This window comes from Microtus ochrogaster, chromosome 4, assembly GCF_000317375.1.
Source record: "Microtus ochrogaster isolate Prairie Vole_2 chromosome 4, MicOch1.0, whole genome shotgun sequence".
NCBI lineage: Eukaryota > Metazoa > Chordata > Mammalia > Rodentia > Cricetidae > Microtus > Microtus ochrogaster.
The window spans coordinates 7,657,225-7,672,533 of record NC_022011.1 but is presented as its reverse complement, the minus strand read 5'-3'; the positions used below and the strand labels follow the sequence as shown (position 1 = coordinate 7,672,533).

Sequence of the window (15,309 nt, the reverse complement as noted above, 5' to 3'; positions counted from 1 at the left end):
TTTTCAATGACATAACGCTGAGAAGAGTGATTTGGCCACCCCTAATCTCACTCTCCACCTTTTATAAATGGAGGTAATTAGAGTTTCCACCTCATTGGTGTTGTGTTAAAGATGGATGGAGATAATTCGTGGAAAGTGCTGAGCACGGTGTCTTCATTTTAGCTGTTACAATGAGGCCTCAGTTAAGGTGCAGCATCTGCACCTTCTCCTCCTCATGCAGACTTCACCTCCTAGAGTTTTCATTCTTCCTATTTGTTTTTGTCCATTCTGGTCGAGAAATCATAAAAAAAAAAAACCACTGGACACTCTTCTGCCTCACAACCTGTGAAACTTTCCCAGGATTTGGGGAACAATGCCCAAAGCCTCGGAGCTGGTATTCAAGGACAGCTTGCACAAAGAGTACTAAGCTTGGGCACCATGACTCCCTGGGGACATCTACTCTTCTGGGACCAAACACACTTGAGCATTAATTTTCTGCTGTTCTCCTCTGCATGTCTCCTCCTCTAGAATCCTAAGATGGGAGAATTGGCAAGCATGATGTCAAATGATTTCTGGACAAAGACTTGAGATTCAGGTTATTTTATAGCTGAAAAGTCCCCAAAATGCTACTTTATGAATGAAAAAGCTGAGGTCAGTTGGCTTTCTATGGTCACACAGCTATTTTTCAGCAAATCCTTTGCTGTTTGCCTGGAGGGACTGAGCCTGAGGGCAGCCTATTAGGAAAAATATTTGTCAGCAATTGGCCACGAACTTGCTGACAGGTGATGTTTGTCCATTTGTGAGACATGGGACAGAAGGTGTGCATCTAGTAAGAAAAGAACATGAGGCTTATTTTTCCACGAGTGTAAATTACATCCCAGGCTTGCAATGCAGGTATGGAAGGAAGCGGGGTGATTGGGAGAGGGCTTCAGAAATGATTCCTTGTGATATGATCCATCATTTGTTTCAAACACACAGTTTCTCTGACAGGATGTAGTCCTGACTGACACTCCCAAGAATCAACAGTGCATTACTTTGAAGGAAAGTGTGCCTGGTGCTAAGAGCTAAACTGTTATTTTTTTTTCTCTAAGATAATTCTAAAAGTGATGCTTGATTTACAGAGTGCCATTCAGGACTCTTAAAAAATAATAGTGAAAATAAAACCTATGTCTTATGCCACAGCTGTGTCTATTAACACTGTATATATAGTAGAGTGACGTAAGACAAATCTGTTTACTATTCATGTATTTTAGGGAAAAACATTGTGAATTAAAATTCTTCCCATAAAAGGACATTAACTTGTTTTTGTTTTGTTTTATTTTTGACATTGAAGCCTAAAACTAGCTCTGCCACTATAGTCAAAGATGCCTCATTTTAAAATCTTTAACTATCTAAGCTTTTATTACTTTTATCCCATATGAGTGTTTTGCCTTCTATATGTAAGTACACAATAGCCAAAAGAGGACATTGGATCCTGTGGACCTGGAGTAACAGATAGTTGGGAGCTGTTGTGTGGGTTCTGGGAACTAATCTTAATCCTTTGCAAAAGCATCACATACTCTGGAAGGTTTATACATCTCTCCAGTCCCAAACTATGCTGTTTTAAAATATCCATAGACCATGAAAAACTAGTAACTGCTGACCTTGTCTGGCTTCCCATGTAGCCTCACTTAGATTTGCCTAGGCCTCCTTAGTCCGTGGTCCAGATCTGTGTTCCCCATGACGAGACAGAAATAGTGCACAGGAAATGAAATGTATGGCTCCAAGAGTCTGAGCCTAGGAAGTTTAGTTGCAAAGGGGTTAGCTTCAGACAAAGAATGCTATTACTTTTCTTTAAAAAAAAATAACCCTTATATAGTTCGATCATTAAACTCATTTGATATACTACAGAGGCTTCAGTTTCTAAAAGAAAAAATATGACTGAGTGGCAATAGTACAGAGCATATTCAAGAACTGTTTGCCCTGTCTCTCATACGAATCTAGTTTCATGCATTCAAAACTTTCAGCAATTTAGGGCCAAACTAGAGGCTGTCATACTACCAAGAGGTATGCAGACTGCTCGGCCCAGGAGCTGAGATGTATTAGAGTAACTCGTCCATTCAGATGATGGGCTACTTTCATATACTCACCAATACCACAGAATCCTCATCTATTCTAACTTTGAGGATTTTTGCAATGGCTTACGGCGCTCAAATCTGTGGACCATTCTTTTCCTCATAATTTCCTCATCCTATACAGGAAAACATTTGCCATACAAAAGGCAGTGTATCACACTGCCTCCTGTGGTGATCCCTGGAAATAAATTTTTTTTACACTGAACTGTATCAAGCGGCTCTGTGAAAGTCCTAATATTTGATACTGCCTACCACACCGACACTCGACCTAAATCAAGCTAACGTTTAACAAAGTTTCTTTGGGTTCCAATCTGTACCCTAACATTCTATGCAGCCTTTCTGCAGAAGACAAACTCCAAACACCCCACCTAGGTATTGCAGTGGACTCCTTCCTAACAAGAGTCTTGCAAAAAAAAAAAAAAAAAAAAAAAAAAAAAAAAAAAAGTGGGGAAACGAAGCATTTCGGATTGCTCAGTTGAAAGGAATAAAAACACTAACAACCTGTAGGTAGCCCAGTTCCTACAGGAAGGCTAGAGAGACAGGTTCAGGAAGTCATCAGGTACTTCAGGATAGCGGAGAATTAGAACTATGGCCAGATCCTGCCATGGATTCAGAAGGGTGGAGGCACCATGGCTATCTTCTCCATAAATGGAGGGTCGCCGCTGCAGAGGCACAACCCTGCTATATCACTAATGTTATGAGTAAAATGATCCCTCACTGTCCATATCAACGGCTGTCCTCTCCTCTCTTACCCTCCCTCCCCTCCTCTCCCTCCCCTCCATCTCCTCTTCCTCTCTCTACCTCTCTTTCTCTGTATTTGTACACACACAATATATGGAACACAAATTTAAAACACTGAGAATCTGGGGCTGAGTTGTTGCTCTGGCTTCCACGGAAATTCGTAAAAGCACTTTCTGGTCCTTTAAGACTCTTCCTAGAAGGAAATTTCTTTTTCTAGGACCTTTTTACAGGAGTCTATTTTCCAAACACAGAGGAGTGATTCTGTGACCGAATAGAAGATCAAGGAAACAAAGAGATAAATGTCCATAGGAGGAATGAGTTACAGACAGGAGGTGTTCTTCGGGGATGCTGGATCACTCACACTGAAACTGTGAATGATTGAACATGACTCTAACCCTGTTTGCATCTGGGTATTGCTATTTTTGTCCCTTTAGCCTGTTTTTGCCAAGAAATGTTGGTAAACCAACCCAGAGAATGAGATTAACAGGGATGACAGATAGTCTGTATAACAGAATAATGATTTAAATTTAAAAATATTTGGTGCAACACTTCAGTGGAAAATATGTAGCAATACGGAATACAAAAAGACTGTAATATACTCTTACTCCACGCACTGCATAAAGATTTTTCATATTAATATAACTTCATGTCAGAGACATCTGATAGTGAATATCGCTACGTGTTAGAGAAATTGAGATGAAAACCAAAGAAAGAGAGAAAGAAAGAAAAATAGAGAAAGAGAGAAAGAAAGAAAGAAAGAAAGAAAGAAAGAAAGAAAGAAAGAAAGAAAGAAAGAAAGAAAGACAGACAGGCAGAGGAAGAAAGGAAAGAGAATAAGACACTTGTGCAGCTGGTAGGTCTCAGGGCCAGGATTTGAAGCAAGGCAGCTTGGTTTTAGTGCCTATAATATGCAGAAGGTGACTTGTCATGTCTTCTGTGCACAGGGACAGGTAGGGATATGTGACTTAACAGCAACACATAAGGAAAAACAAATAAACAAATAAAGTGTGGAGCATAAGTCCTCTGGGTGATGTGACTGGCAATAAAAGCTAATGTAATGTAGCCTCGGGCTGCAATAAAAAGGTGTATAGAAGGGAGTTGATAATCTACAGTCTAGCTGCCCGAATTTCAGTCTACAGGCCTTCTCTGTGAAGAGGTTTGGAGGGAAAAATGAATGGGGTGTGTAATCTGGATGTGTGGAGAGTGGAAGAAGCCATCCTGGAAGATAAAAAAGAAATAGTCACAGTGGGAGAGAGAATTACTTTTATTCTATGACACCAAAATTCAAATAACATAACCTTCGAGGAGTGAGTTTGGCTCAACCTAAGTAAGTGTTTCTAAGAGTTGTGTATGTCAATGTGCCAACGGTATTCTTAAAGGAACAAAGAGCTGTACATCAGCAGGGGTCCCACATCATCACTGTGGTGTGATACCAGACACAGGACCACCTACTGGCACAGTTCTTTAGTCTAGATGGCCTGGGAGGTCCCTCTCTAACATGCAGGAATTGAATTCCATCTTAACTTCTGAAAGCCTTCTTTGCTTACGGAGGTGGAAGTGCCTTTCCTCCCTTCAGCCCACTGGGCTAGTGTCTCCCCGTCTTCTGCATCACTGACTGCTTCAACCTCAACTTTTATAAGAGACTGAGTACTCTCTGCAGTACAGATAATGTTAAATCACTAAGAAAAGTCCTTTTGTGACTTTACCATAGCTCTATGTTCAACTCACAACCTCTGATAACAGAATTCTTCTCAAGACAACTCCTTACAAAGGGCATTGCTGGGTTTGTGGTAGGTAAATTAAGAGCACTGTCACAGTTTGGATCTTGAACATACCCTCAATGCACAAGTGTTAAAGACCTTCCCTAGTATGGGTGCTATGGGGAGATAAAGGAAACTTAAACTTGGAGTGGTGGGGCCTAATGAGAGGTTTTACTATCACTGGGGCTGTTCCCTTGAAGGGACTGTCTGACCCAGATCTCTTTTTTCATTATTTTTGCTTCCTGATAATAAAGTAAGAGGTTTCACGGACATACACACACACACACACACACACACACACAAATACACACACACACAACATCATGATTCACTCCCATCATCCTAGGCTGTCTTGCTAATGGACAAACCAAAAGAACCAATCCATCATGGATTAAAATTGTGGTCACAGTTTCTCTTTATAAACAAATCACCCTTGATACAACATGTTGGTGCTACAAAGCTGAGTGACACAAGCAGCATTCTCAATTTGTCCTCAGTAGAAACGTGGAAAGGATAAATCCTGGGAAAATCACTACACAGCAGGAAAGAGCTGAAGGCCAAAACCAAGTACAAAAAATTATCAAATAGCATATCAAACTGACTATAAACTCCCACTTAAGAGTCATAAAAGTCTCACATTTTAACTGTCCAAAGATGTGACATGCTGTATCTTTACACAGCCTTGAATTAAATAATGTTTTAAAGCAACGGATCATAAGTACCTGTACTAAACTTATTTTTAAATTAAAAACACACTTCATGCACTCTCTCTGTGTGTGTATGTACACACGTACGTTGTGCCTATGCATGTGGTTTTGTTTAAATGAACCTGATATTTGCTAGTAGATAATGAAAAGAGATTATTTTAAGAGCAAAGACAGCTCAGTTCAATGTCAGTAGGGGTACTACTATGTTCTCAGGGGTAACTATGCGATTTTGGATTCTCCTACTGATGCTAGAACTTTGTGTCTACAGGAAGGCTCACTGAAATAGTGTATGATTTCTGTGCTGATTTCATACATCTGATTTTCAAGAGTTGTAATTAATAAAACCAAATCTTCAGCCCACATTACAATAAATAATCCACCCAGTCAGCCCCAGTGGTCAGAATGCAGTTTGCCGCATCCCTTTTGTCAAATTTCAGGAGTGAGGTGGTGGAAGAAGATGAGAAATGAACATGGTGGAACCTATTTTCATCAGTTTGGTTAGACACTGGATGGTAGGAACATTCCAACATGATAGCCAAGCTTTGGTGCCTGGTGTCTGGACCTGTATCCCAGCTTTGTTCTCTGCTATAGAACATCGGACAGAAATGTGTTCACTCCTTGTGAGAGGCTGACCATCATTCCTACTGTGTTTATGAGTAGAAAGTCCGAGAGTACTTGGAATCCTTTTAGCATAATGCCATAATGGCTTAGTGGTCAATAAATTCTGGACATCCAAAGTTAGGAAAAGTCGGTTTCTGATATCTGTAGGGCTGTCAAGAAAGATGAAAAATACCCTGGGACACAAAGCGTAAGTCTTTGGAGGGAGTTACACAAGGAAGCACTTAGTTCGCCCTGCATTAGACAGAACATTTTAGTGAAGAAAGCTAACAAATCATCTGCTGCTTCCCAGGTTCCCTGAGAGGTGGTTAGCAGGCTGCCATCCATTGAGCCATTTAAGGTGTTTGTGGCATCATTGACAGAAAAGAAACCCTACCGAGAAGAGTTTGAGCAGTCGCTCTCAGGAGCTCCTCTTGGGAATAAGATTTGGGATGACGGTGCAGGGCGCTGGAGTCACATGATTAGCTCATATTTTCCATCATAACACTCTGCCCCTAATTGCTAGGAAGGCCCAGGCATATGACACACATCCCACATAGTAGGAAACTGCTGAGCATTGACTCAGAGTGGGTTGGCCAAACTTACCCTCAAGCATCTTGACTTTCCCTGAGAGCAATCTATCTAGCTCACTGTTTGATTAGTGTCCCTGCTCCTCCAGAGGCTGTAGAGAAGGATAGAGGGATAGGGTCAGCACGTGGCACATAGTAGGATCTCAGAACGTTGGCTTTCTCTGCTATCCATGGTACCAGGTGAATACGATATCTATTCTTGTTCTTTGGCAGGAAAAAAAAAAAAAAGCAAGAAAGAATACGAGCTTGGGGCAAGAACAGGTGCCTCAAGTAGGCTGCAGATGGAAAACGGAGGGCCCAGGAGCTTGCGATGCCCAAGCTGGCTGCGAGAAAGGGTGTAAAAACAGGTGGGAAACCAATAAGGGTTGTGAGGGGAGTGAGACGCCTGGGATTTTTTTTTTCACTGTTTTTGTCTGGGACCATAAGAGACATAAACTACTGGGTGGGGCCCGGGCTTCTTCAGCTGCTGTGTCTTCAGGAGTTAAAATTGTCACTGCTCAAACCCCTTGAAATCCCAAACTACATTTACCTGAAAAACAAACAGGAACAGTCTTGAAATTGAGACAGTTTATCAAGAGACTAATTATCTTTTAAGCCTGTCTGGAATAGTAATGAGCCGTTTTTACACGAAAGCAGACCCCTGATGGATATCTCCCCATCACAAACGCGGGCGGCTTTCCCAGGAAGACGTTACTTCGGGGTAACTTCCCACAGCCACCCATATGGGAGATGAACAGTGGGAACAAAATTCACAAATGTACCAAGGAGGCAGGTGCTTCCCGGAAGCGCTAACCACCTCGAAAATCCCCATGCCTCCTGGAAATTCTAAATGGATGAAGGATGGATCAGCTAAGCACATGAAATTATTCAAAGAGAGGAAGGCCCTAACGAACACTCCATCACTTACAGAGAAATTCCCCAGTCTAGAAAAAAGGTTTGCATTATTTGAAGGAGGAGCTGCTGGCTGACATAGTTAGTCTATAAGACTCAATGCAAAGGGCTGGGTGTGAGCATGCATTTGCGCATGCCTGTGAAGGCCACAGAAAACTAGATACTTTTCCTCAGCGGTCATCTATCTTGGCTTTTGAGATGAGTTTTCTCCTTGAACCTGGAGCTCACTAATAAGCTCGCCTGGCTGACCAGTGAGTCCCAAAGATTGGCCTATTTCTACCTCCCAAGCACTGGGATTAAAAGTGCATGCCTCTGGCTTTCAAAGTATGTTTCAGGGATTGAACTCAGGTCCTTCTCTCTATCCAGCAAGTACTCCTTAACTGGCTGAAGTCTCCAGAGTCCCCAGGTCTATTTTTTTGCACTCAATAGCTTCAGAGTTTATTGGTGAGTCACCAGGCTCAACTTGATTTTACGTTTATAGCAATCCCAGGACACAGGTATTATTACGAGGTCTGTTTTTACAGAAGAGGCAGCTGAATCTTAGCATAATTTTTGGTTAGTCTTCTCCAGTTTTCCATATACAAAGGAGCTTTAAATACAGAGTCCTGGAAGTGCTGACCACAGTGGGTGAGACCAGCATCAGGTAATGTACTCTCCATAAAGGGCATACATGGAGATGAAAAAAAAAACCCGATTAATCAAAAAAAACAATATTTAATGCTATATTTTAAAGTCAAAATTATTGGAAAAGGCACGGAGAGATGGTAAAGCGGTTAACAACAATCGCTGCTTTGCAGAGAACCAGGGCTCAGTTTCCAGAACCCCCCACAGCAGCTCACAACTAGCTGCAACTCCAATTCCACATGCCCCCTGCCTTCTTCTGCTCCCCATGAGTGCCAGGCACGCACATGGTACACATGCACGCACGCAGGGGAAAGATTAATACACATAAAATACACGAATAAATGCGCTTTAAGAGATGACTGGAAAACCCCATGATGAATAAAAAACAATATCTTCAATAAGGTCAGGTTTAACCTTGCACATACATGCCTAAGCTCATGTCCTTTGTCCTCCTCAGAGCCATCCTGTAGAGCAAGGCTACCACCAGGTTTAAATAAGTGGTCTGAGCCTCAGTGACAATAAAAACCAGCCTAACTGATCCACAACCATGCCCGTGAGTAAAATGATCCCAAAGTCCACAGCAGTTGAGCATCAGTTCTGATCACACCAGACTTACTCATATAGAGAAGGAGAATCCAGTGTTGATAAGCGGACCTCTATTCAGAGTCTTACTTCACTGGTGGAACCCAATGAGAGCTGGGAAAATATCCCTATGTGTCTACTATTAGGACTAGGGAGGAGCCTCCTACCACTCAGCCTGCTCTGACAATTAGGTCACCATTACACTGAGGTTGTTACTGGGCCTAAAGCCATTCCATATAAAGGAACTGAACAGGAAGAGGTGAATTTAATATCATCTCTCATTTAAAAAAAAAAATAATCATTCCAGTGGAATGGACCAGATGAGGGAGTAAAGGCTTTCAACCATCTGCAGCAGCATGGACATTCACAAAAATTGTTTTCATTCACAAATATTGTTTAGGAAGTGCGGAGTTACAGAAGCTAGAGTAAGTCTCTATTTGCTGCTCACTGCAGCCAGTAGAGCCATTTGCAGCAACTTCCAACCTGGGGACCTGGGGAGATTGAGAAAACAGGAGACAGCACTATAGAGACCTGTGCCTGGCCTGCCGTGAGAAATGGCACCATTTCTCTCTCTCATACTCTCTCAGTTTTCTTCCCCTTCTCTTCTCTCGTTTAACATCCCAAGATATCAGATTCTCTGCCTGAGCTAAAACCGTGAACTGAGGGGACCAACACTTGCTCCTTGAGAGTATCCCGCATCTCCACAAATGTCCTCAAACCAAACCAAATGACAATAAAGTTTCATCTACCGTTCTAATGTGCACTGTTCACAAGGCCTTCAAGTGTCAGAGTGCCTTTTAAGAAAAGTTAAATCCACACTCTGGTCGTGAGTGAACAGCAGTTTACAAAACACTTCATCTTACTTTCCACTGAGTGACTTAATCGTCCCTCCCATAATCCATTAGCATTGATTCCTGCTTCATCAAATGTCCACAGATTCCAGCCCAGCTCAGAGCTGCACGGAACTCTACTGCTGAGCCACCAGGGAGGCAGCTCTATTCAGTTTTTAAAAAAATAGACAAGTATCCACTTAAGACAGTACTTACTTTTAATAGAGCTTTCTCTTAATTATAGCAGAGCATTTGTTCTTTCAGTTCTTCTGAACTTTCTTAATGACACCGTCAAACAGTAACAAACATAAATTTATGCTGTCTGAAATATGCCATTTAATCATAAACCACAATTTCCATATCACTGAGGAAAGACAAAAAAAAAAAAAACCTCAATGATTAAAATTCCAATGACTGAGGACCAAACTTGAATTCAATTTTACTCCATGCTAAAGTTAGGTTTTATACAGCAATATCAGAAATGATTTAAAGGTAGGCGTAAACTATTGCTGCTATATTAAAACTCAACACTCCAAAGTGTTTACTGAAAATTAAACTGCGGTTTTTATAATTATTTTTTTTTTTTTTGCAAATTGCAAATTCCTTGCAAATATCATTCAGACCTCTTGAAAGAGAGAAAATGTTATTGCAGAGGTCTGGGGATACTTCTCTCCTTCCCCCTCCCCCACCTCTAATTCATTCTCCCCCCTCCCCAAATCAAAACTATCCTCCTATCACAAAACAAAACAAACAAACAAACTAAATTAAAAGCATCATCTATCACCTATCATTCCACCCATCTATCTGGCAGATAGCTGCCTCACTAAGAGCTAACCTTATTTATCCTCCGCCCAACCCCCACTCTGGTTTGACTCAGACAATCTCAAATCACAGAATTCCCCAACTTTCTAACACGGTGTAAAGTAAAAAGGAGAGACTGCCGGAAACAGATCCTCCACCTCGGAAGATGCTCCTGCACAGCTCAGAAGCCCAAGCCACAGAAATGGGAATCTGGCCTCTCTGCAGAGGTGCAGACTAGGCTAGCAACAAAACTGCTTTTCATGGTGCCCCTCAAAAGCAGAGGCCCAAAGCAAAAAGTTGGAGAAGGTCACCATTGCCCTCTAGTGGCCAAAAGTGCAATCTTCCGCAAAAGAGTCCATTTCCAGAGATGTAGAAGGCTCACAATGTCAGTGTAAAACTATAGCAGAAAGATGTTTAATTGTCCTCCTTCACTGTTTTCTTTAGTATTTCTTGGTCAGAAAGGAAACTTTAGATGACCATCAGAGGAACTCTGATGGACCAGTAAATTCATACAGGGAAACCACACAATTTCCAACTTCCTCCTGCTTTTCTTCCCCTTCTTTTTCCCCAACAAACCTGTGGATTTTATTCCCTTTTCCATTCAAATTTACCTTCCAATATTATAAAAGCTAGATAACTTGATGTATTTCTTAAGCATCCACTTTGAAATAGGAATGTTGATCACTTCTAATTCTAAATAAAGAACAAAAGTTCTTGACAATTAACCAACTTCTGATGGAATAACGACCGGTATGGTAAAAGAGAAACTCTTTGCAAATATATTTTAATGCGTTAAAATCATAGTGAACACATAAAGTGAACGTATATTTCTACAGGAATACTTGGAAATTTGTAGCAGTTCTGCAGACTTGATTGTGAAACAGAAATGTCCACTGCCTTCTCTCGACTACATGGAGTGTGTTTTGTTATTAGCCAATAAATAGGTAGGCCTATAATCAAAGTAAAATAAAAGTCAATGTTGAAAATAAGCTCAAATAAACTTAGCATGCATTTTGAACTTCCAACACAAAAGGATTTGGGATGCAGATTAAAATCAGATTTGTGGGCCTTTTTTGGATGATTCAGAAGAAAAAAAACAGATTTACATATAATGGATCAAAGTTTACATGAACCGAGTGCTTTTCCTCAGCTATTGGCATTCATGGATAAGGTTTCAAGACACACAAAGCTCATGGAAGTATGGTTTTGGCATTGTAAATCAAGCCATGACGTCAATGTCATGGTGATTCCTATATGAGGGTCGCCCAAACCTGAATCCTGACAAAGCAGCCATGTAATTTTATTCAAAGTGAAAGAAAAGCCATGAATTACGAAGGGTTGTGCATTAAAGGGGCATGAAATTGACCCATATTCCCCCAAATGATGACACAGCTCTCCAACTCTGCACCCTCCTCCCACAAATAAACATTCTGAGGCCACCAAAGTAAATGGGGAAATATGAGTTCTGTGCCATAAAAATAAAATAGAGCTGTAACTTATTTTTTTTCAAATTAACAAAAGATTGCATCTTAATTGAAAATAGAATTTAAGTTTCAAGTAATTTGCTGTAGTGCACTGATAAGCGTTCTGAACATAATGGAAGTTCCCTGGGTGTTATCAAGATGGCCCAATGCTTCCACAAGAACCATTTCTCAAAAGCTTTCTTTCTTTCTTTCTTTCTTTCTTTCTTTCTTTCTTTCTTTCTTTCTTTCTTCTTTTTTTCCTAGCATGCAACAAACCTACCTTGAACAAATCTGCAAGTCCAGCCTTACCAGATTATCCCATTTCCATTCTCCCTAAACATTTATTTGTTCATTTGTTCATCCCCTACCGGCAGGGTGGAGAATGTTCTCTCTCTCTCTCTCTCTCTCTCTCTCTCTCTCTCTCTCTCTCTCTCTCTCTCTCTCTCCCTATGATAACCTGATAAGTATAGGCAGACTTCGAACTAACAATTAAAATAGTGAATAATGACAGTAACCATTGGTTATTACTAAAAATAAAAGTATAGACTCCGAGTACTTCAACATGTTAAGATTTAACGCCTCTGAAAGCAAGATGCAAAGCCCATTTTCATCCAGCAAAGTTTTCTGGTCTTTGGACGCCCGTGCCTGATCTCCCTCCACTGAGAACAGCTTGCATTCCTCTGTACTGGGCAGGATAGATGTTTTTGCACAGAGGGTTCGAATTGCAGGGCCTGACTGGCCAACCCTAAAACTTAAGAGCTAGAGATTGTTTAAGGAACTTAGCATGCCTGTGGCTTCAGAGTCACTCTAGTAATGGCCACAGCTATGTCCCTTTGTTTTGTAACTTTTATTCCTTTGTTCTACTAGAAGAGAAGCAGGCTGCCTGAAGCCAGGGTTGAGCATCTCTGTCTTGGTTCGGGGAGGACTTCTGTCTCCTTGTTCTTAGGAAAACACAATTCCAACATTATTGAAATCAAGGTCAGTCCCTTCTTTTTTCCTCTGCTAGCCTTAGAGGCCCTGGCACTGGGCTGAACCTGGCTAATACTCTGACGTGCCTCCAAAGGGTCCTCGGTCCTGAGAACATCTGTATGCGGGTCTCCCTGAAAATCCAGACACCTCGCAAAACCCTCGCTGCAAGCCCTTAGCGATAAGGAAATTGATTTATCCTCTGGCCAGATTGATTATCACTGCTGTCTGAGCTTAAACCGAAAACTTACTGCTTCCTAGTACACAGCTAAGAATGATCGGAGGAAAATAGGAGAAGATTTAGGAGCCATCGTAAAAGACTTCTTGGAGAAGAAACCGAAGGGGAGACTTTAGACAAATCTCTACCCTCCTGCAGTAACAGGCTTTCATTAGCCAACCCACTCCCAGTCCTTAGGGACGACCCTTCTTAGTGCAGAAAAGGCACCGTTAAATAATTAGAAGATGCAATTTCTTCATAGCCATAGCGTGCGATAGCCTGTGAAATTCCTGCTGCATTTATCACCAAAAGCAACAGGGCTTCTTCGAACATCTAGGGAACCTTTCACCGCGGAAGGCAGGAGCGAGGAGCCCTGGCGTAAACCCGGTTTTGGCAAGAAAGAGAACAGGGAGCTGGACCCGAGGCCTCCTGGGTCCCACTTTCTTCAGGGACTCTTTGCATCCCAGATCGAGAAGACCCTGCCAAGGAGAGCCTGGGTGGGAGCGAAAGGGAAGGTGCCCCCGCGGCCACCCCCTCCCACCGCTCCTGGCCCTCCCTGCAGGGCGGCTCGGAGGCCAAGCGCTGGGAGGGAGGCGAGCGTGCGGAAGCTAGGGAGGCTTGAAGCGCTCCGAGAGGAGGCGCAGGCTTTCGGGGAAGGTTTGACTCTCAAAGTTAACGTTGACCCTGGAAAGCTTCCGCTAGCCCAAGTCGGAGCCCAGCTAGAGTCTGAGCTGCCCACAGACCACCCACTACACCGCTAGGAGCTTAGGAGGGCGAGCGGAGCCCCCGAGGAGGCGCTGACTCGAGGGTTGATGCGCTCCGCAGCCGCCGGCCTCGGAGCCGCAGTCGGAAGACCCGGACCCACGCTATCAAAGTGCGGCCAATTGCCTCTCCCCTCCGGACCGCTTGCTTTCTTCTGGGCTTCCCCCGCTTTCTCTTTACCAGGACTGTGTCCTGGGTAGGTCTCTACGGAGGTGCTGGAGGACCCCCTAGGAACCCTACAGTGAGCGATCCAGTCTGGGGAACAGGCACTGCGCTGGCGGGCGGCACCGCACAGGGGTCGACTTTCCCTAGAGACATGACCAGAGCAGTCTGCGTGTCCAGAGCTCAGCTCTGCAGTCCCTTGCCCCAACCCAGAGCAAATCCCCTATGCCAAAGCCTTGGTGCAACACCCCCCGGAGGGGGAACACATAAAAGAGCGGGGGAGTGCACATCTGGCGCCTCAAACCCCTGCTCTGCCCGCGCCCACAGCTGGCTGCCTTCTCTCTTTTTTTTTCCTTTTCTGATTTTAAAAACAAATATTCTTTTAACACCCCCCCCAAAGCCCTCCCTCTTTGCATTAGTGATCTCCATCAACCATCAGCCTCCCCCTTCCGTAGCGATTATTTCCTCTTTCTGCCTACTCCGAGAAGCCCCATCTAGACACGGGCTAGAGACTCGCAGAGCGCCTCACCTGGGGCCCTTGCGGGCGAACGCGACCTCCCGGCCGGCGGTCCCTGGCACTGGGTGAGCGCAGTGGTGTCAGCCCCAGTCCGAGTCCCATTCACAAGTCGGCGGCGGCTGTGAGCGGCCCCCGCGGCATCTGCTCCTCGGCCCGCGACGCTCCCCTCAGCTGGCGGCGGCCGCGGAATGAGCCGCGGAGCGCGCTAGTGGCAGGAATGAGAAACCGGGGGGAGGGGGGGGGGGGGGGGGAGGGAGGAGGGAGGCCGCCGTTGGGAGGGAAGGAGAGGGTGGGGGCGGAGAGGAACCGAGACTGCTAGACGTGGAGAATTGGGCCTGGAGCAGGCGACGGGGCCGACCCTGTCCGGGCCCCTCCCTCCGTGGGCCCGCGAGATGCCAAACCCAGGGATAGGTGGCCGCTCCTCCGGCCCCGGGTCGCAGAGCTAGGTCTCCTTTGGGGGCTCAGACAGAGTCTGAAGCGACTGAAGTTGGGCTCCAGGGATACACAGCCAATCAGAAAGGGCGACGGAGAGAAGCTGGAGAGGGCTTGGGAGCCCCCATTTTCCTCTTTTCCTGAAATCCGCTCCAGATGGGCTAGCTAGTGCCTCGACCGGCCGACTGGAGGGTGGATTGGATGGAAGGCATTGCCCGAGTAGGGAAGGCAACCGGGATTTAGGGAGTGCGTTCTACTCTTTATCTGTTAGCACTCCGCCCTCTAAAAATCTCTCCACGTTAACCGCTCCTGCCCAGCCACCCCCTTGCGTGCCTTCAGAACCCCAGCACCTATCCTTTGCTAAGTCGGTTTTCCGGGAGAGCAGCGAAGACACTGCAAAGAAGCATTCGGAAAAACTCAGTCTCTGTTTTTTTCTCAATTTTATTCTACCCTACATGGAAAGCCTTGGCTTGTACGCGTGGAGAGCTTCCTTAGGGTCAGTCCTGCCGGGAGTGTTCCTTGGTTTCTGTCCAGCCAGGTACAAGCAACGTCCCTACCCCAACCCCCGCCCCTT

General features: G+C 44.1%; 1 protein-coding gene across 1 annotated transcript in view; it reads right to left on the bottom strand.

Moving 5' to 3' along the window:
- Nucleotides 1-14,540, bottom strand: part of Cdh11 (cadherin 11) — a 153,969-nt gene extending 139,429 nt beyond the window's left edge. The window contains exon 1 of the mRNA XM_005345541.2: nucleotides 14,316-14,540. The gene's annotated coding sequence lies outside the window, so the exon portion shown is untranslated. The remainder of the gene's footprint in view (nucleotides 1-14,315) is intronic.
- Nucleotides 14,541-15,309: the final 769 nt, after the last annotated feature.